Source organism: Mirounga leonina, unplaced genomic scaffold, assembly GCF_011800145.1.
Source record: "Mirounga leonina isolate KUSES-001 unplaced genomic scaffold, KU_Mleo_1.0 Mir_151, whole genome shotgun sequence".
NCBI lineage: Eukaryota > Metazoa > Chordata > Mammalia > Carnivora > Phocidae > Mirounga > Mirounga leonina.
In genome coordinates this window covers 46109445-46132881 of record NW_023270377.1, presented here as the reverse complement: position 1 = coordinate 46132881, position 23437 = coordinate 46109445, and positions in this window count along the sequence as shown.

The window sequence follows — 23437 nt, the reverse complement described above, 5'->3', positions numbered from 1 at the left end:
AAATGTTGAAAGGACTTCCTTAAGTAGAAAAGAAAAAAACATAATTAGAAGAAAATTATGAATAAAATTATGTAAAATATGACAACATATACATAAAACATGGAGAAGGGAGTAAAAAAGTTTAAGAATTTGCTCAAATGGGGGCGCCTGGGTGGCCCAGTCAGTTAAGTGGCCAACTCTTGGTTTCTGCTCAGGTCATGATCTCAGGGTTTTGAGAGCAAGGCCCACGTCAAACTCCTGCTTAGTGAGGAGTCTGCTTGAGATTCTCTCCCTCTCCCATTGCCTCTCCCCTTGCTTGTGTGTGCTTTCTCTCTCTCTAAAATAAGTAAATAAATCTTAAAAAAAAAAAAAAGAATGTGCTCAAATATAAGTAGTCATAATATAAACTTAATATAGACCATCACATACTTAGGATGCTATATAAGAACCTCATGGTAACCACAAACCCCAAACCTATAAGTACACAAAAAGTAAAGAGAAAGAAAGCCAAACATAACACTACAGAAAATCATAGATTACAAGGAAAGGGAGCAAGAGAAGAAAGGAACAGAGAAGAACTACAAAAATAACCAGAAAACAAATTTTAAAAATGGCAATAAGTATATATCTATCAGTAATCAGTAAGTGATCTAAGCACTCCAATCAAAAGACATAGGGTGGTGAATGAATAAATAAACAAGACCCACCCATCTATATGCTGCTTACAAGAAATTCACTTCAGACTCACAGACTGAAAGTAAAAGGATGGAAAAAGATATTCCATGGAAATGGAAGCGGAAAAAAAAAAAAAAGAAAAAAGCTAGGTAGCAATACTTTTATCAGACAAAATAAGACTTTAAAGCAAAGACTGTAATAAGAGAAAAGAAGGGCAATGCATAATGATAAAGGAATCAATTCAACAAGAGGATATAATCATAAATATCTATGCACCCAAAATGGAGCACCTACACACATAAAGCAAATATTAACAGACATAAAGGGATAAATTGACAGTTATACAATAATAGGGGACTTTAACAACCTGTTTACATCAATGGATATCATCCAGGCAGAAAATCAATAAGAAAACAAGGTCTTTGAACACCCATTAGACTAGATGGACTTAACATATATACAGAACTCTCCATTCAAAAACAACAGAATATACATTCCTTTCAAGTGCACATGAAACATTCTCCAGCACAGATCACGTTAGGCTACAAAAACAATTCTCAATAAATTTAAGAAAACTGAAATTATATCACGCATCTTTTCCAACTGCAACATTATGAAATTAGAAATCATTCATAAGAAAAAAGACTGGCAAAAACACAAACACATGGAGGATAAACAACATGCTACAAAACAACCAATGGATCAATGAAGAAATCAAAGAGGAAATTAAAACAATACATAGAAATGAATGAAAATGAAAATGGTCCAAAATCCTTAGGATGCAGTGAAAGCAGTTCTAAGAGGAAAATTTACAGTGATACACACCTACCTTAAGAAACAAGAAAAACTCAAACAATCTAACCTTACACCTAAAGGAACTAGTAAAAGAAGAACAAACAAAACCCAAGGTGAGTAGAGGAAGGAAATAATAAAGATCAGAGCAGAAATAAATGAAATAGAGACAAAAAAAAAAAGATCAATGAAACCAAGAGCTGGTTCTTTGAAAAGATAAAATTGACAAACTTTTAGCTAGACTCATCAATAAAAAATGAGAAAGGACCTAAATGAAAGAGGAAAAATTACAACCGATACTACAGAAATACAAATAAGAAATACTATAATTATATGCTAACAAATTAGACAATCTAGAAGAAATGGATAAATTCCTAGAAACACACAATCTTCAAACAGTGAATCATGAAGAAATAGAAAATCTGAACAGACCGACTACTAGTAACAGAATTGGAACAGTAATCAAAACTTCCCCAAAACAAATGTCCAGATCCAGGTGACTTCACAGGTGAATTATACCAATAAAAGTCATATGATCATTTAAGTAGATGCAGAAAAAACATTTGACAAAATTCAACATCCACTTATGATAAAAACTCTCAACAAAGAGGATTTAGAGAGACTATACCTCAACATAATGAAGTCTTTATAGGACAAAACCACAGCTAATAATCATATTCAGTGGTAAAAATCTGAAAGCTTTTCCTCTAAGATCAAGAACAAGACAAGGACGCCCACTCTCGCCACTTTTATTCAACATAGTATTGGAATTCCTAGGCAGAGCAATTAGGCAAAAAAACCAAAACCAAAACCAAACCAAACCCCAAAAAACCCAAACAATGAAAAACAAAACAGACAAGGCATCCAAATTGAAAAAAGTAGTAAAGCTGTCACTATTTGCAGATAAAATGATACTATATATAGAAAACCCTAAAGACTCCATCATACAAAGCAATCTTAAGAAAAATCAAATCTGGAAGTATCACCATCACAGATTTCAAGATATACTACAAAGCTGTACTAATCAAATTAGCTGCACTAATAATGGTATTGGCACAAAAATAGACACACAGTTCAATGGAACAGAATAGAGAGCCTAGAAATAACCCCCCCCTTATATGATCAATTAATCTACAACAATTAAGGCAAGAATATGCACTGGGGAAAAGACAGTCTCTTCAACAAATGGTGCTGGGAAAAACTGGACAACTACTTGCAAAAGAAAAAACTGGACCACATTCTTACGCCATACACACACAAAAACCCTCAAAAATGTATTAAAGACCTAAATGCAAGACATAAAACTCCTAGAAGAAAAAATAGAGGATAAGCTATATGATATTGATCTTAGCAATATTTTTTTTGGATAGGTCTTCTCAGGCAAGAGCAATAATAGCAAAGATAAACAAATGGGACTACACCAAAAATAAAAAGCATTTATACAGTGAAAAAAAAAATCAACAAACCCAAAAGGCAACATACTGAATGAGAGAAAATATTCACAAATGATATATCCAATAAAGGATTGATATCCAAAATATATAAAGAACTCATACACTTCAATAACAAAAAAGCAACACAATTAAAACATGGGCAGAAGACCTGAATAGACATTTTGCCAAAGACTTATGGATGGCCAACAGGCACATAAAGAGATGCTCAACATCGATAATCATCAGAGAAATGCAAATCAAAACCACAATAAGATACTACCTCATACCAGTCAAAATGGCTATTATCAAAAAGACAAGAAATAACACATGCTGATGAGGATGTGGGGAAAAGGGAACCCTCATGCACTGTTGGTGGGAATGTAAATTGGTGCAGCCACTGTGGAAAATAGTATGGAGGATCCTCAAAAATTTAAAAATAGAAATACTGTATGATCCAGGAATTCTACTTTTGGGTGTTTATTCAACAAAAATGAAAACACTAATTCAAAAAGATATATGCACCCCATGTTCTTTGTAGCATTTTTCCAAAAGCCATGATATGAAAGCAATGTGTCCATGGATAGATGAATGGATAAAGATGTATATACACACACAACGTAATACTACTCAGTCATAAAAATGAATCAAATCTTGCCATTTGTAATAGCATGAATGAACCTAACGGGTATCATGCTAAGTGAAATAGATAGAGAAAGACAAATACTGTATGATTCCACTCGTACTTGGAATCTACAAAACAAAACAGAAACAGATCATAGATACAGAGAATAAATTTATATTGCCAGAGGGGAAAGGGTTAGGGGATGGGCAAAATAGGTGAAGGGGATCATAGGTACAAACTTCCAGTTACAAAATAAGTAAGTCTTAGGGATATAACGTACAACATAGGGAATATAGTCAGTAATATTTTAACAACTTTGTATGGTGACAAACTGTACCTATGGAGGTGATCATTTCATAATGTATAAAAATATAGAATCACTGTTACATACCTGAAACTAATATAATTTTGTAAGTCAATTATGTGGTGCCCAAATGGGGTGTCTCTTGATCAGATGGGGGCCCCCAAATGTGGAGTGACCATCAGGTGGAAGCTGGTGGCATAGGCAGTGAAAGAATTCACCTGAGGCAGAAGGAAGGCGATAGAAGTTTGTTGAACACACCTGCAAGGGAGTGGCGGGCGGGACAGCAGAGGAGGGGCTGTCTGTAACGAGGCGGTGGGGGCTCTTTTTAAAGCGAGAAGATGAGGAAATAGGGCTACATACAGAATCTTTCCTTTTTTGGGGAACTGTGCCTAGTTGTAAGTAATCTATTGGTTAGTTAGGGTCTATGGATATTTTGAGGTGGGCAGTCTGATGGGTCTGCCTGTATTCAGCCAGGTGGTTGCTGTGGGCCTTTCTGCATTCCATTGTTCAACCCTGTTTGCCTGAAAGCAGCCTCTACAAATTACAAATTATAAATCAATAAACATTATTTATGGGATTTAATAGGATGGGCAATACAGCTCAGCTGCTCTCATGCATAGTTTGCCTCTCATACTCATATTGTCTCATAGAACTGTAATAATTGTTCAGCTCTCTAGAATGATTTAACAACTGTTGAAAAGGCATTAAAAGAGGGTTTTAATGGGCCTGTTATCCAGTGACTCATAAATCAAAGGAACCTGGGTTATTTTTGACTTACCCCCGCCCCAGTATTTTTTTCTAAATTTTTATTAATCTGAAGTATAAGTTATACATTTTCAAGTAATTATACAATTTTCTTCAGAAAAAAAATGCTTCTAGAAAATTTTTCTTGATCTCTTCACTCATATTTTGAATATATTCTAAACTTTTAAGAGAATGTACCAAAATATAGGAGCTCTCCTGTTAGCCATAGAAGAACAAAAACATGTGTCTTAAGTACAGAGAATGCTCAGTTATCAGGCCAACCATCTCTTCAAAGGGGTTATTGAGCCCTACCCTTTTGCAGAATTGGTGCAAATTTCGCACTCCCTACCCCTATCTTATTAATGTAAGAGGAAGACTGGGAAGCAGAGAAGCACCCTTTCTGGAGAGGGGGTGTTTATAAAGAGAGATCTCCCCTCATCTCACCTTCTATGGTGATGAGGAGAGTACTTCACTGGTATTCCTTCCAGAAACTTGGGTGGGGAATAAGGATCATTGATGAAGTTTTGGGGTGTCCACAATAAGGGAACACAGATACCTTTTTCCACAATGGTGAAAATGTGACCCAGAGGGTTAATGGGGTTATAACTATCACCAGCAAGACCCCAACTGGCCCCCCCTTTGTCTTCACAGATATATTAACCTTATCTTTTAGAGGCAATCAACAAGAAGAGCTCCTGCTGGCATTTGAGACCAATTTGAGCTTGACCAGTGACTCACGTCTGTGCAGATGGACCATGGGGCATCTGACAGTTACTTTTATCCTTAAAATCTGCCCCCAAGGAGGAGCACAAGTTTCATTAACATAACATAGGATACACGTATAGGCCTGTTTTCTAAGTATGCCTTTGCAACCTTATGCCCACCTCTATATATGATGACAATACTTCTTTTTCTGAGTAGTCATCCTAACCCTAACCTCCTCACCCCCCACATGAATCATGGCTTTGGAAGTTATTCCCTGTGATCTCCTTATTTGCTGCAAATAAAATGTCCTTTGTTTGACACCTCCACCTGGTCTCCATCTGTAATGAAGGGTTTCAGGACAGGTCCTCCCGACCCTAAATGTGCCATTTTGGTATGTGGATTATTTTGAGCTGAAGGCAGTTGAGCCCTTGTGGGCTCAAGAGAAACTTCTGTCCTTCCCTTAATCACACAGAAACAGCTAAGTTGGTGGTCTTTCCCGGAATAATGGCTATTAACAGAGATAAATTTTATCTGAGTGATCCATCTGTATGGCAAGGCAAATATCTAATCACCAAACATCTGCTCTTATCACCCTATGAAATGCATTCCTTTACTCAAGTCCCAGACCCCCATTCCCTTCCCCGTAGTTTAGGATGACATATATACCTCATTTTGCCTGTCTTTGGAATTTCCATGTCTGTGCAGATTCCCTACATATATGGTATTAAATTTGATTTTCTCCTATTAATCTGTCTCATGTCAATTTGATTCTTAGTCCAGCTAGAAGGATCTTTGAGGGGACAGGAATTCTTACTCACTGACAGTAACTCATCAAGGAGTGAACTCAGGTTAGTTTGGTTACAAAAGGATTGCTGCCCAGTCTCAGTACAAGAGGGAAAAAAGCCCTAGGGGACATGGCATTGTAATTCCCACCAGGTGGGAATTACTTCTTTACTAGAGAGGCCTAGAGTTTAAACACTAAAAGAAACTTCAGAGATCTTATTTTATTTATGATAAAGTGTGGGTTAGAGAGTTTCAGTGGCTCACCCCAGGCCACAAAGCCGATTAGTAGCTGAAATCTGACAGGAATAAAATTTCCTTAGTTTCCGGTCCACTTTATTCTTTCTCTCAGCAACTTGAACTTTCTCTCTTGATCTTTTAATTCAGAGATCATTATGTTATCCCATTTTAAAGTAATCTTTGGTTGATTTCAGCTGGAGATTATTTTCTGAAGTCTACAACAGTAAAACATCTTTCTAAACAAGAGAGTGTGGCTAACTTATATTTATGTATTTGTATTTATAGATAATACCTTCCTACTTACCATATTTTATTTCCTTGCCCTGTAGTATTTTGTCAGTCCTCTTCAAGCTTGGTAGCTGTGCCACCTAAGGAGTTTTGTTTTTGTTTTAACATTCTCGGGTTCTATTTTCAAAAAGTCCAAGTGGATGAGTCCACAACAAAATATATTTACCAGGTGATTTCGATGATGAGCAAGATTTGTAAATCTAGTACCTAATACTTTTCTAAGTACTTCCTACTTTTCTAGTTCCTTAGACCAGCATCAGCATCACCTGTGAACTTGCTATAAATGTAGACTCCTCAGTGCTGCTCCAAGATACATTTAATTCACATTCACATTTTATTTTTTATCTTTTAATAATATTTTTATTTAAGCATATATCCAAAAACGTCACTTAAACACATAATCAATATTAAAAAATTAGTGAGATATTCTACCTTTTTTTTTTCATACTAAGTCTTAAAATCCTGGGTGCATTTACATTTATGACCTGTATCATTTGGACTAGCCACATTGCAAGTGCTTAATAGCTACATGTGGTTCGTAGCTACCACACTGGACAGTGCACAGCTGAACCATGGCTCAAATATGTCTGTTATAGGGGCGCCTGGCTGGCTCAGTCAGTTAAGCGTCTGCCTTCAGCTCAGGACATGATCCCAGGGTCCTGGGATGGAGCCCTGTGTCGGGTTCTTGCTCAGTGGGGAGCCTGCTTCTCCCTCTGCCTCTGCCTGCTGCCCCACCCCCCGCTTGTTCTTTCTCACTCTGTCAAATAAATAAATAAAATCTTTTAAAAAATATATGTCTGTTAATAGCCTTCAAATGATATGTAAGAAAACAAAAATAATGGCAGCTATCTTTTCACATTCACATTTTAATAAGATCTCCCAGGTGATGTGTAAGCAATGTAGTTTGAGAAGCACAACTCTAATACTCATCGCTGCCAAGAAAAATCTTTTGAGATCTGAACTACATGTTATGGGAACCTCACTGATTATCTGGAAAAGGCTCTGCCTTTCTATATGCATCCCCTGGTCCATTTTTTTTTTTTTTAAAGATTTTATTTATTTGAGAGAGAGAGAATGAGAGAGAGCGAGTACATGAGAGGGGGGAGGGTCAGAGGGAGAAGCAGACTCCGTGCACAGCAGGGAGCCCGATGGGGGACTCGATCCAGGGACTCCAGGATCATGACCTGAGCTGAAGGCAGTCGCTTAACCAACTGAGCCACCCAGGCGCCCCCCCTGGTCCATTCTTTCCTTGGTTCTATAAAAGCATTTCTTTCTACTACTGTTCCCCACATTGGAACAGTGTATTTTAAACTCACCTTGTTTTTTGTTTTTTTTTTTTTCTTTCTAATTCCTTGAAACTTCTAAGATGTTTCTGGCCTTGGAATATTGCATTTGCCCTTCCCTCTTTGGGATGCTCCTGTCTGTTTCTGATTATTGTTATTAAGGTCTCTGCTGAGGGATGCCTGAGTGGCTTAGTCAGTGAAGTGGCCGGTTTTTGATTCAGCTCAGGTCATGATCTCAGGGTCCTAGGATTGAGCCCTGTCTCATGCTCTGCACTCAGCGGGGAGTCTTCTTGAGGATTCTTTCTCTCTTCCCCTGCCTTTCTACTCTGCACACACATGCACACCCACACACACGTGCTCTCTCTCTGAAATAAATCTTTTTTTTTTTTTAAGATTTTATTTATTTGACAGAGAGACACAACGAGAGAGGGAACACAAGCAAGGAGTGGGAGAGGGAGAAGCAGGCTTCCCATGGAGCAGGGAGCCCGATGTGGGGCTCGATCCCAAGACCCTGGGATCATGACCTGAGCCGAAGGCAGACACTTAACAACTAAACCACCCAGGCGCCCCTCTCTGAAATAAATCTTAAAAAAAAATCTCTGCTGAATTCCTTAGATCTTCTCTTACCTCATCTAAGTTGGCTTCTGAACCCTAATCTCTAGACACTTCCTATCATATTATCCTGCCCTTATTTTTTGTTCATTTTCATATTTAAAATTACATAGGTTGTCTACCTATCTCCCCTCCCTGGTAGATATTAAGCTTCTGGAGGATGAGGACCTTCTCTGTCCCTTGGAACAAAAATTCAATAATATGGTGAGTAGTTAATTTGTTTTCTGAACAATTATATCAAATTTGAATTGTTTCTGTAGTTATTCATTTACCTCTTCAAACTAACAATTTCCTGAAAGCTCCTAGTAAAGTTTTCAAAATAGACATACCTGTGTACACACAAACATATATATACACACATAGTCTCTTGGTTCTGTCAAAAGCATAGAACCTCAGTGTGATATATTGAATAAAAATTATTTTTGAAAAGATTTTTTTCTGATTTGAGGTGCCTTTTCAAAAGAAAAAGAATAGACCTTCAATGGAATAATATTTGTAGAAGAGAAACTCTTTAAACTTTCAGAATTTATAGTAGGGGTCTAACCACAACAAAAATTTTATAAAATTAAAAGAAATAAAGGAACCACAAATAACTCATTTTGTAATTAAAACAGTCCTTGGAAATATCTTCTTGTATAAAGAGGAAGTTTGGGAAGCAACCAAGATGTCCTACATGGCTTCTGTAGGTGAATGTATAAAACAGACAATGGAATGTTTTTCAGAGCTAAAAAGAAAGGACCTATCAAGCCATGAAAAGATCTGGTGCAAACAAGTGCATATCACTAAATGAAATGTCAATCTGAAGAGGTTACATACCATATGATTCCAACAATATGACATTCTAGAAAAGGCAAAACTATGGAGGCATTGTGGTGGGGGGATAAACATGCAGAGCATAGAAGATTTTTAGGACAGAGAAAATATTCTGTATTATGTTACAATGATGGATATATGTTATTACATTTGTCCAAACTCACAGAATGTACAATACCAAGAAAGAACCCTAAGGTTCACTCTTTATGGGTTTTGGTGATTTGTGGACTTTGGTGATTATGATATGTCAATATAGGTTCATCTTTGGTAAAATAGGTATCATTTTGGTGAGTGATGTTGATAATAGGAGAGGCTATGCATGCATGAAGGCAAGAGGTATATGATAAATCTCTATACCTTTCTCTTGATTTTCTTGTAAAACTGAAACTGCCTAAAAAAAATAAAGTCTTCAAAAAAAGGAGACAAGAACTTCTTGGAGTTTTGATCCAAGATGGCAATATAGGAATCTTGTGAATTAACTTCTTTCTAAGCACACAACTGAATCTACAGCTATACATGGAGCAAGTTCCCCTGAAAGAAATCCAGAGACTAGGTGAGTGAATCCTATATATCAGGCAAACAAGAAAATACCCACATCAACTACACTGAAATGGGTAGGAAAGGCTGAGACTCACCTTTGTCATAAATTCACTCCTAGCATAGGGCCAAACAATGAGGAGGGAACTCTCAACTCCTAGCTTCAAACTGAGGAGCAAAATGTTTGGATCCCAAATCTGGTGCCCCAAGTTTTAAGACTTCCAACTGAGGGACAGGCCCCCACATAACTAACTCTGAAAACCAATGAGGTTTACATCCAGAAGGACCAACAAGACTATAGCAAACAAAGAAATAGTTCTTAAGGGGCTTGCAAGAACTCACTGTGGCTATGCCCCCAGGGCTCAGCACAGAGGCAGTGGGCAAAAAAATGTCCACCTTCATCTTTCTGTGAAAGAGGCCTATTTGTATACCTTAAAAGCTACTGCTGAGGGTCAGGCTTCTAATTTAACATTTATATAGAGGATGACTGTGTGGTCCTCTCTCAAGACCAGGGAAGCCTGTGGATATTTCCATTGACCTCTTCTTCTAACCTACTCCAAGTAACCAGTTTTTCCAGGGAAGGAACTTGTACACATGTCTGGTACCCAGCTGTTGGGGCTGCCAACCAAGAGACAGATGCCTAGATCATCTGGCTTTGAAAGCAAACAGGACTTAAATTCATGAAGATTCTTACATGACTGTAGCAAACAAAGAAATAGTTCTTAACTGATTGTTCCCCCAGGGGTTGCATTCATAAGTCCCCCAGGATAGTAGCAAACAAAGAAGCAGTTCTTAATGGGTGCAGAACATTCCTTGCACTCCCCCACCCCCACCCCATGGCTATTCCCCAGGGTCCAGCACAGGGGGAGCAGGAAAAAAGCTCATCTCCCAGTTTCTCCATGGAAGGCACCCAAACACATACTTTCCCAGCTGCTGCCTGAGGGTCTTGCTGCCAAACAGGTTTCATCTAGGGGCTGACTATGATCCTCTCCTTTGGGACACTGACAGTCTTGGTACATTGTTAACTACTGTGAGCCACAGAACAAAGAAGGCAACTTGGACAATCACACAAAATTGAGAGACAACCAAGAGCTCAGACACAGGTAAACAATAAAATTCATCTTATGCACAAGATTGTTCCTCAAAACTGGGAGAGGTGACTAACTTATCTAATGTGCAGAAACCAACACAGAGATTCAAGGAAGATGAAGAAACAAAGGAATATATTCCAAACAGAAGAACAAGCTAAAACTATAGAAATAGACCTTAATGAAATGGAGACAGTGATTTATCTGATAGAGTTCAAGTAGCTGTCATAAAGAGATGCTTATGGAGCTCAGGAGAACAATGCATGAAAAAGTAAGAATTTCAACAAACAGAAAATATAAGACAGCACCAGCTGAAGTATACAATAATTGAACAGAAAAATTAAATAGAGGGACCCAACATCAAGTTAGATAAAGCAGAAAAAAGACTCAGTGAACCTGAATACAGGGCAGTAATATTCATCCAGTCAGAGCAGCAAAAAGGAAAAAGAATAAAAAAAAGGGGGGGGGGGCGGAATAGCTTAAAGGACTTATGGGACAATATCAAGAGGAACAATATTTACATTGTAGGGATCTAAGACAAAGAAGAAATGAGAGAAAGGAGCAGAAAATTTATTTAAAGAAATAATGACTGAAATCATTCCTAACCTGGGGAATGAAACAGATATCCAGATTTAGAAAACCCATAGAATTCAACAAGATAAATCTGGAGACCCATACCAATACATGTTATATTCAAATTGTCAAACATTAAAGATAAGGAAAGAATATTAAAATCAGAAAGAGAGAAAAAAAAAACCTTATGTACCGGAAAGACTTTCAGCAGATTTTTCTGGAGAAATTTTACAGGGCAAAAAGATGTGGCATGACATATTCAAAGCACTGAAAGGAAAAAACTGCCAACCAAGAATATTCTACTTGGAAAAGTTATCATTCAGAATTGAAGGAGAGATAAAGAGTTTTCCAGAAGTAAAAGCTGAAGGAGTTCATCATCACTAGACTAGACTTAGAAGAAATGTTTAAGGGAGTTTTTCAAGCTGAAGGAAAAATATTAGTAATAGGTAAACATATGACAGAATAAATCTCACTGGTAGAGGAAAATATACAGCTAAATTCAGAATAGTGCAATGATATAATGATGATGGGTAAATCACTTATAACTCAGGTATAAAGGTTAGAAGATAAAAGCATTAAAAATAACTCTAGCTATGGGCGCCTGGGTGGCTCAGTTGGTTAAGCGACTGCCTTCGGCTCAGGTCATGATCCTGGAGTCCTGGGATTGAGTCCCACATCAGGCTCCCTGCTGTGCAGGGAGTCTGCTTCTCCCTCTGACCCTCCCCCCTCTCATGTGCTCTCTCTCATTCTCTCTCTCAAATAAATAAATAAAATCTTTAAAAAAAAATAACTCTAGTTACAATAATTTGTTAATGGTTAAACAAGGTAAAAAGATGCAAAATGTGACATCAAAAACACAAAATGTGAAGAATGTAAAAATGTAGAGCTTCAGTATGCCTTTAAAGTTAAGTTTTTATCAGCTTAAAGTAGACTGTTATAAATGATGAGGGAACAGAAGGCAAGCTGAAGATGAAGCAGAAGCTGGCACCCCACAACACCCTCGCCCCAGGCACTCCTGGCTGCCCTAAAGGAAAAATAGTTAACTTATAGAGATCACAATCCTGCAAGACCTGAGTCTCCCTCAGTTTACTTACAAAAGCCTTAGCAATAGCTTCCAGAAAGGAATGTAAATACAATCAAATGTCTTTATAACCTGCAGCCCATCAACAGATACTTGAAGTGGGCAGAGGATAATGTTCCTCCAGGAAGCTCCCAACTATCCTACTGTTAATGCCTTACTAGAGAGTTAAACAGCCTTAACTTGACAATGGCGAGGCCTTCGGTATCCTGTGAGTCTTCTTTAGCATATGAAAGTTCTTTGGAAACCTTCCTTTTTCCTTACCTCCCCCAACCCCATAGTATATAATCAGCCACCCCTCACAAACCCAGTGCAGTAGCTCTTTCTGCCCATGGGTCCTGTCCCTGTGCTTTAATAAACCACCATTTTGCACCAAAGACATCTCAAGAATTCTTTCTTGGTTGTTGGCTCCAGACTCCACCCCACTGAACCTCATCTATATTCCAAAACCACATCAATAAATACGCAGCATTTTATGTCAGCCTCATGGTAATCACAAAGCAAAAACCTATAATAGATAAAATGTAAAGAGAAAGAAATCTAAGCATATAACTACAAAATCATCAAATCACAGAGAAAGAGGTCAAGAGAAGAAAATGAAACAAAATAATTACAAAAGAGCCAGAAAAGTTTTTTAAAATGGCAATAGAAAGTCCATACTTATCAATAATTATTTTAAACTTAAATGGGCTAAATTCCCCAATCAAAAGATGTAGAGCATGAGGCACCTGGGTGGCTCATTCAGTTAAGCATCCGACTCTTGATTTTTGCTCAGGTCATGATCTTAGCATCCTAAGATTGAGCCCTGCATCAGGCTCCTCACTCAGCGTCGAGTCTGCTTGGGATTCTCTGTCTCCCTCTCCCTCTACTCCTCCCCCAATTCTTATGCTAAAGAAGTAAGTAAGTAAATAAATAAATACATAAAATCTTTAGGGAAAAAAAAGATGCAGATCAGATGAATGGATAAAAAACCAAGACAACTATATGCTGCCTAAAAGGGTCTCACTTCAGCTTTAAGGACACACAAGTGAAAGTGATGAGATGGAAAAAGATATTTTATGCAAATGGAAACCTAAAGAAAGCAAAGGTATATATACTTATGTTAGACACAATAGAATACCAGCCAAAAATTGTTATAAGAGACAAAGAAGGACAATATACAGTGATAAAGATGTCAATCCAATAAGAGTATATAATATTTATAAGCATTTATGCACCCAACACAGGAGAACATAAATATATTAAGCAAATATTAATACAATGGGAGGGAGAAATAGACAGCAATACAATTACAGTAAGGAAATTCAATCTGACACTTTTATCAATGGATAGTTCATCCGAACAACAACAACAAAAAATCAATGAGAAAACATTGGACTTAAATGACATGTTAGACCAGATGGACTTAACAGACATTTATAGAACATTCTGTTCAGCAGGAGCGGGACATACATTCTTCTCAATCACACATGAAACATTCTCCAGGATAAATCATATGTTAGGCCACAAAACATCTTATTATTTAAGAAGACTGAAATCATATCAACCATCTTTTCTGACAATAGTGTTATGAAACTAGAAATCACAAAAATCTTCAACAGGAAAATGGTATCACCAAGATGGCAAAATAGGTTGTTCCTAACCTCATCCACCCTCACAAGAAGAACAACTAATACCTATTCATGGACAAAGCACCACCAAGAGAATCCTAGAACACAAGGGTGAAGCTGAAGCACCTCCCTGTACCACAAAGACCAAGACAGCTTGCATTAGATGGGTAGGGAGAGTGGCTACATGCTGACTACATTGCCTTTTTCCCAGGCTGGTGCAGCAACACCCTGAGAGATCTCCCCTGAGAAGAGAGCCCAGGGTGGACAACCAGCTCCTTCAACATTGCTGTTTACTTCTTGGGAGCCCTAATTCTGGTCTCCCCAACAAGGACTGCAGAAGAATCTATAGGGCTTGAAAATTAGGAATATGACTGTAATATAGAAGGGAAAGGGGCTTGCAGGAACCAGCACTCAGATCTTGGAGGACTGAGTTCCTAACTACAGTACCCAATTAGTACTTATAACCAGCAGCTTTGCTCATTGGTAGAACAAAACCAGTAGCACAGTCTGAGCAGAGAACAGTTGAATAAAGTTCTCCCTGATTCAGGTCCTCAACTGAAGAGTTTTGCTGGTCCTGTAGCCTGGTCTGCCCCAGCACACACAGGGGAGCTGAGTCATAACTCCTTATACTGCTGAGTAAAGCTCCTAGCCTTGACCGACCAAAAAGGCTGGCAGGAATATCTGGAAGCTGCATAGCCAAGCAAATCTCAAGCAGAATAGGCAGAGTTGATCACCAACAAAGCCAGTGGCAGGCATGGAGGATTCCCCAACCCCACCCAGGTGGGGAAGCTAATTCATAGTTTCACCCATTGCTCAATGAAATTTTCAGCTCCATTCAACCAAAAAGCCTGGCCAGAGTGCCTGGAAAGTTACAGAACCCAGCAATGTTTGAATAGAGTCCAGCAGGCAGAGCTGATAGTCTGCAGACCAAAGCCAGTGACTCTGGCCAGGGAACCTAGGGCACAACTTGGCATGAGTCAAGACTATAAAGAGCCTTACTAGCCTTGGAGCTGGTTCTCTCACTGTGCTCAGGTAGGGAATATTTGTAGTACCACCCATTGCTGAATATGGCTATCTGTACATCAGGCCAGGGAACCTAATCAGAGCCCACGGGAAGCTATATAGCCTATCTAACAGCCCTATTTACAGTGGTACTTGACAGAGCCCAGCCCATGGCTTTCCCTTTCCCATATGGCCAGGGAATTCAGTATAGAGTCTTGCCAGATTTGGTTCACCAAACAATGAGCTGTGCAGGTCCTGAGGTACATCCTGCTGCCCAGCCATGGCAAGAAAGCTAATTCATAACCAAACCCTACTTCTGAGTATAGTACCCAATTCTAACCATCTAGTAAGCCTGATCAGAGAACCCAGGCAACCACAGAACCCATCCTATAGCCTCACAAAGGCTGGAACCAAGCTAGAAATCCTATCCAACTGTTCCAGGCCAGTGGCACTCCTCCAACTTCAGAACTTGGGCAGTTAACTTTACTCTCAAAAAACAGAGATTAGCAAGTTCCACCTGACCAAGGACATTATCAGCAGACTTATCCAGAAACCCACTCTGAACTGACTGATGAAGAACTGTCTCTGCGAAGGTGAACTTGAAAAGTCTAGATGAGAAGACCACTTACTCATCTATGCAGATACTAATGTAAGGAATCAAGGATCATGAAATATCTGGGAAATATGACAGTACCAAAGGAAACTAATAAAGCTCCAATAACTGACCCTAAAGAAATGAAGATCTGTGAACTGTCAAAAGATTTAGAATAATCCTTTTAAAGAAGTTTATTGAACTATAAGAACAATTAGACAGACAACTAAACAAAATTAGGAAAACAATGCATGAACAGAATGATTTCAACAAAGAAACAGGATCAAAAACAAAGAAATACAAACACCATAGAGCTAGAAAAATACAATGATTGAGAGGAAGAATTCAATAGAGCGCTTCACATGAGGACTCACCATACAGAAGAAAGAATCAGTAATCTAGAAGATGTTTGAAATTATCTACTCAGAGGAGCAAAATGAAAAAAGTATGAAAAGAGTGAAGAAAACCTCTAAGACATATGGAACACAATTAAAAGAAACAATATCCATATTATGGGAATTCCAGGAGAAGAGAAAGGGACAGAAATAAATCTAAAGCTGAAAACTTCCCTAACAGGAGAGAAATGGACATCTAGATCCATGATGCAAAAAGGACCCCAAATACATTGTACTCAAATAAGTCTACATATACTGAGACACATTATAATTAAATTGTCAAAAGTCAAAGACAAAGAATTTTGAAAGTAGGAAGAGGAAAAAAAATAATTATGTACAAGGAAACCCACACAAGACAATCAGTGGGTTTCTCAACAGAAATGTTTCAGTCCAGGAGAGATTGGGATGATATATTCAAAATTTTGAAAGAAAGAAACCTGTCAATATAAATTCTATACCCACTAAAGCTATCTATCAGAAATGAAGAAGAGATAAAGACTTTCTTTTTTAAAATTTTATTTATTTTTTAAGTAATCTCTATACCCAACATGGGGCTTGAACTCACCACCGTGAGATTAAGAGCTGCACACTCCTCCAACTGAGTCAGCCAGGTGCCCTGAGATAAAGCCTTTCTTGAACAAACAAAGGCTGAAGAAGTCTGTAGGAGTCTGTATTAAGAAATGCTAAAGGAACTTCTTTGAGTGGAAGTACAATATGCTAAGTCACATCACCAAAACTTAAGAAATAATGCAGAACTTATGGTAATGGTAAATATATAGTCAAAATTAATTCTATAATATAGTAATGGTGGTATGCAGTTCACTTAAAACTCTAGTTTATGGGACACCTGGGTGGCTCAGTTGGTTAAGCGACTGCCTTCGGCTCAGGTCATGATCCTGGAGTCCTGGGATCGAGTCCCGCATCAGGCTCCCTGCTCAGCGGGGAGTCTGCTTCTCCCTCTGACCCTCCCCCTTCTCATGCTCTCTCTATCTCATTCTCTCTCTCAGATAAATAAATAAAATCTTAAAAAAAAAAACAAAAACAAAACTATAGTTTATAAGTGAAGGAACAAATACAGTAAAAATAACCATAACTACAATAATCTGTTGTCACACAATATAAAAAATATGCAAACTGTAATATCAACAACATAACATGCGAGCGGGAGGAGAAGTAAAAGTATAAAGTTTAGGAATTTTATTGAATTCCTTATCAGTTTAAAATAGGGTGTTACAATTTTAAGCTATTTTATATAGTCCTCACAGAAACCACAAAGAAAAAACCTGTGGTAATTACACAAAAGGACATGATAAAGAAGCTAAAGCATACCAATACCAAAAGACACCATATCTTAAAGAGACAGCAGGACCAAAACAATAACAATGGATACACAAAACAACCAGAAAACAATTAACAAAATGGCAATAGCAAGTCCATATATATCAATAACAAGTTTATACTTAAATAGATTTAATTTTCCAGTCAAAAGACATAGAATGGCAGAACGTATTATAAATAAGATCCAACTGCCTACAACAGCCTCACATTGGCCTTAAAGACCGAAAGCAAAGGGATGGAAAAAGATATTTCCTTGGCAAATTTAAGAAGATTGAAATATATAAAAAAAGAAACTGGACTTGTATCTTACACCACTCAAAAAATTAACCTGAAATGGATTAAAGACTTAAAAGTAAAACCTGAAGCCATAAAATTCCTAGAAGAAAACAGAAACAAAACTCATTGGAATGGGTCTTGGAAATGATTTTTTGGATATGACACCTGAAGCACAAGCAACAAAATCAGAAATAAATGAGTGAGACCATATCAAACTAAAACACTTCCACACAGCAAAAAAATCAATAAAGTGAAAGCTTAGCCTATGGAATGGGAAAAAAAATATTTGTAAATCATATATATCTGAAAAGTAATTAACATCAAAAACATAAAAAAACTCATATAACTCAATAGTAAATAAACAAATAATGAAATTAAAAATGGGCATAGGACCTGAATAGACATTTCTTCAAAGAAGATATACAAAAGGCCAACAGTAACATATGTAGTCATTAGGAAAATGCAAATTAAAACCAAAATGAGATATTACCTTATGCCTGTTAGAATGGACACCATCAAAAAGACAAGAGATAAAAAATGCTGACATGGTTGTGGAAAAAGGAACACTTGGGCTCTGTTAGCAGAAATGTATATTGGTATATCCACTATGAAAAACAGTATGGAGGATCCTCAAAAAATTAAAAATAGAACAACTATATGATCCAAGCAATTCTACTTCTGGGAATATAGACAAATGTAACAAAAACACTAACTCAAAAAGATATCTTCACTTCCATGTTCATAGAAGCATTATTTACAATAACCCAAACAAGGAAACAACCTAAGCTTCCTTCAGTGAATGAATGGATAAAGAAGTTTGTGTGTGTGTGTGTGTGTGTGTGTATACACACACACAATGGAATATTATTCAACCATAAAAATGAAAAATTCCTACCATTTGCAACCAGATGGAAGGACCCTGAGGGCACTATGCTTAGTGAATTAAGTTAAGACAGAGAGAGACAAATACTGTATATCTCATTCATATGTAGAATTTAAAAACAAAACAAAACAAAAACCACAAAAAAAACACAAAAAAATAGCGCGCCCCAAACTCATAGGAAAAAAATTAGAGTTGTGGTTGCCAGAGGCAAGTAGTGGGGGAAGGGGGAATTGGAGGAAGGTTCTCAAAAGTACAAACTTCAGGTTATAAGATAAATATTTGTGATGCCCTGTACATGATGATTATGGCTAACATTGCTGTATGATATATATGAAAGTTGGTAAGAGACTAAACCTGAGTTCCATTACAAGGGAAAAACTTTTTCCTTTATTCTTCCTTTTCTTTTCATTTTATCTATATGAGAATGGATGTTAACTGAACTTATTGTGGTTATCATTCACAATATATGTAAATCAAACTGTTATGCTATATGCCTTAAATTTGTTCAGTGATGTATGTCAATAATTTCTCAATAAAACTGGAAAAAAAGATTGAAATTGTTTCTGTGGCCACACTGGTATGAAACTAGAAATTAATAATGTGAGGAAAACTGGAAAATTCATGAATACATGTAAATTAAATAACATTCTCATGAATAACCAATAGAGGGGGAAAAAAAAGAAAGGGAAATTAAAAAAATATCTTGAGACAAATGAAAATAAAAACACAGTATGTCAAAACTATGGAATTCAGTAAAAGCAGTTCTAAGAAGGAGGTTGATAGCAATAAATACCTACTTAAGAAATAAGAAAGATCTCAAATAAATAAACTAACTCAATGCTTAAGAAACTAGAAAAAGGAAAAAAAAATCCCTGTTAGCAGAAAGAAAAAAATTTAAATAAATAAATAATTGAAATAAAGAACAGGAAAAAATAGAAAACATAAACAAAACTACAATGTGATCCTTTGAAAAGATAAAAAAAATTGACAGACCTTTAGCTACACTAACTAGAAAGGACTCAACTAAAAAAATCATAAATAAAAAAGGAGACATTATGGGGCACCTGGGTGGTGCAGTCAGTTAAGCATCTTGACTCTTGGTTTCAGCTCAGGTCATGATCTCAGGGTTGTGAGATAAAGCCCTGCATCAGGCTCCACACGGAGTCTGCTTCAGATTCTCTCTGCCTCTCCCTCTGCTCCTCCCCACTGCACTCTCTCTCTCTAAAATAAATAAATCTTGAAAAAAAAAGGAGACATTACAACTGATACCACAGAAATACAATGGATCACAAGAGGCTACTATGAAAAACTATACAGCAATGAATTGAACAACTTAGAATAAATGGAAAAATTCTTAGAAAAGTATAATTACCAAAACTGAATAAGGAAGGAATAGAAAATCTGAATAGACCAATTATTAGTAAGAAGATTGAACCAGTAATTAAGAATCTCCCAATGAAGAAAAGCACAGGACCAGATGGTTTCACTGGGTGAAACCATGATCAAAAGGGGATTATTCTGGGGATGCCAGAATGGTTCAATATTTGCAAATCAATCAACATGATACACCATATTAACAAAAGATAAAAATCATATTATCATTTCAATAGGTACAGAAAAAGCCTTTGATAAAGTTCATAACCAATTTATGATAAAAACTCTCAACAAACTGGGTTTAGAAGGAACATACTTCAATGCAACATATGTAAAAAAGCCACAGCTAACATCATACTCATTGGTGAAAAACTGAGAGCTTTCCCTCTAATATCAGGAACAAGAAAATAATACCCAGTCTTGCTACTTTTATTCAACATAGTATTATGTATATCTATATTTTAGGTGGAATCCTTTCACAATGTATACATATATAAAATCATCATGATGAACATATTAAATTATAATTTTATTTAATTATGCCTCAATAAAACTGAAAAAAGTTCATCTTTAGTACATTGTGTGAAGAACCACTAGGAATTGTAATAGCTAAATTCTCATATAGAACATTAAAGATATATTCTTTCATATTCTTTTGGTCATTTTTTTCTCTAGAAAATATTCTTTTTCATTAAATTATGCAATAGTCTCTCATTAAATTCTGTGACTCTCTGGTTTCTAGGAAATAGGGTACTGTCATTTTGATATCATTCTTTGAAATAATGAAGGCATTTGGGAAGCTAGGGAATACATGTAGATGTGATGTATTTCAGATTTAATTTTAAAATACTTTTAATAACTTTTAACATCATATAAAATACTAACTATTCAGAAGGAATTTGGGTGAATTTTATCTTGGTAACAATATAAAGTAACATATTTTAAAGCTTCCTATTGTCAAAACAATCAATTGAAAGTTAAAAATATTACATTTGAGAATTATCATTATCATATTCTTGTTTTATATTTTTGTACACAATTTCTTAGCCCTCTACAGTTTACAGTAAAATTAGGAACTGGAATTTTTAAAATTATATCTCTGAGAGAAAATTTTTATTTTATTTATTTTTTTTAAAGATTTTATTTATTTATTTGACAGAGAGAGACACAGTAAGAGAAGGAACACAAGCAGGGAGAGTGGGAGAGGGAGAAGCAGTCTTCCCACGGAGCAGGGAGCCGGTTACCAGGCTTGATCCGAGGACCCTGGGATCATGACCTGAGCCAAAGGCAGATGCTTAATGACTGAGCCACCCAGGCGCCCCTGAGAGAAGATTTTTATAAACAAAATAATGTAAATCAGTGCCAGTACCATATTTTATTTTCAAAATCTATGCCATATTTAACATGGTTTCATTATTTTATTTTATTTAGACTTACTTATTTGAGAGAGAGCAAGCTAGCATGCGGAGGGGGTGGGGCAGAAGGAGAGGGAGAGAGAGTTTCAAGCAGACTCCATGCTGAGCTTGGAGCCCCACCTGGGGCTTGACCCCACGACCCTGAGATCATGACCCTAAGATCACCATCTGAGCCAAAACCAGGAGTTGGCGCTCAACCTACTGTGCCACCCAGGTGTCCCTCATATGTTATTTTAAACTATACAATTAGTACTACAAAATTTATTGAAATAATCAGGATCAAAGTATTTTAATAATTATGATTTTTCTTCAAAATAACTTATTTTTAAAAATTTTACAACCAAAAACCATGACCATTAGATTCTTATTCTTTCTTCTGTAATGAACATTTAGAATTTTAGCATTTAATATATGTGCTGCTGACGCAAACACTAGAATTTTAGCATTTCAGAGTCATTAATTATCCATAATAATGAAAAACTAGTAAGGAGGAAACTGCTATTTTTATTTTAAATAATCAGTGACATAGGTGTGTGAAACTTCGGAAAATTAACTTTAGCATATTTTATTGGTTTTATAAAGTGTAAAAGGGATCTATTTAATTATTTCTAGCTTGCACATATTTCTTCTAAAGTTTTAGCTTATATAATTTTTTTTTTAAGTAATTTCTACACCCAACGTGGGGCTTGAACTCACAACCCCAAGATCAAGAGTTGCACACTCTGCTGACTGAGCCAGGCAGGTGCCCTGATGGCATTTTTTGAAAGAGGAATTTTTGTCACTATACCTTAATGGTCTTATCCAGATACTATTGAAATATCACTGAAATATACTTCTGGTCCATTGTTGACATTTTTAAAATAAAAGCAACTACTTAAAATATTGCTACCTTACTCCTTTGTACTGTAAGAATAATATACCAGCATATTACTACTAAATTAAAGTTGCATCTGAAGCACAATTTGATCTTTAGTGTTATATCTTCTAGTCCTTTCTCTCAGGATTTCAAATATTTGAACAAGTATACATGTGACAAATGTGTTTCAGTATGGAACAGATGGTCACAAAACAGTACAATTAATTCACAGGCTGAAATCCAACTTTCAAACACTAGAGCCTCTCCAGTGATTTAAGCTTCTATGATATGCCAAATTGTTTTAATACAAATCAATGTTTCCTATTCAGACTGGAAAAACGCTCCCTCTGCTCCAAAGAGATCATTCACTCATTCAACCATAATGACATTTTAACTTAAAGAAAATTGGTTATCCTCTTCAAAGAACATGTTAAAAGTAGAACTTGTTTCACAGTAGACATCACTTAGAAAACAGTTCCATCAATTTTTAATCTTCTAATTGCTTTTGGAAATGTTCCTGCAAATGTGTACCTTTGAATATTTCATTATAATGGCTTCTTTGAATAAAAATATTTATTTATTTATTTATTTATTTATTTATTTAAAAGATCTTTTTATTTATTTATTCATGAGAGATAGAGAGAGAGAGAGGCAGAGGCAGAGGGAGAAGCAGGCTCCCCGCGGAGCAGGGAGCCCGATGCAGGACTCGATCCCAGGACCCTGGGATCATGACCTGAGCTGAAGGCAGATGCTTAACCGACTGAGCCACCCAGGCGTCCCTGAATAAAAATATTTATTACCATATACACAAGAAACACATTATATATGTAGTAATTAATCATGATAATATTCATGAAGGTATTTGCTCAGTTCAATACTAATTCTACAACTATACTTCACTGTTAAGAATGATATTCTGCCTTTACAAGCTCCAGAAAACATTCTCTAGTCAGAATCAGAAAAAGATTTGTTTAAAATGGGATAATATAATATTCCCTCAATTAAAAGCTGAGAGAGACTCAGAGAAAGAGGCTGAGAAAGAATACCACTGTGTTCTAGTGTCAGACTAGGAGCAAGAAAATGTGAATTTTTGTTTTTGCTTTGGCTTCTCACCTTGGGTGAGACATTAAAACCCTTTAAACTTTATTTT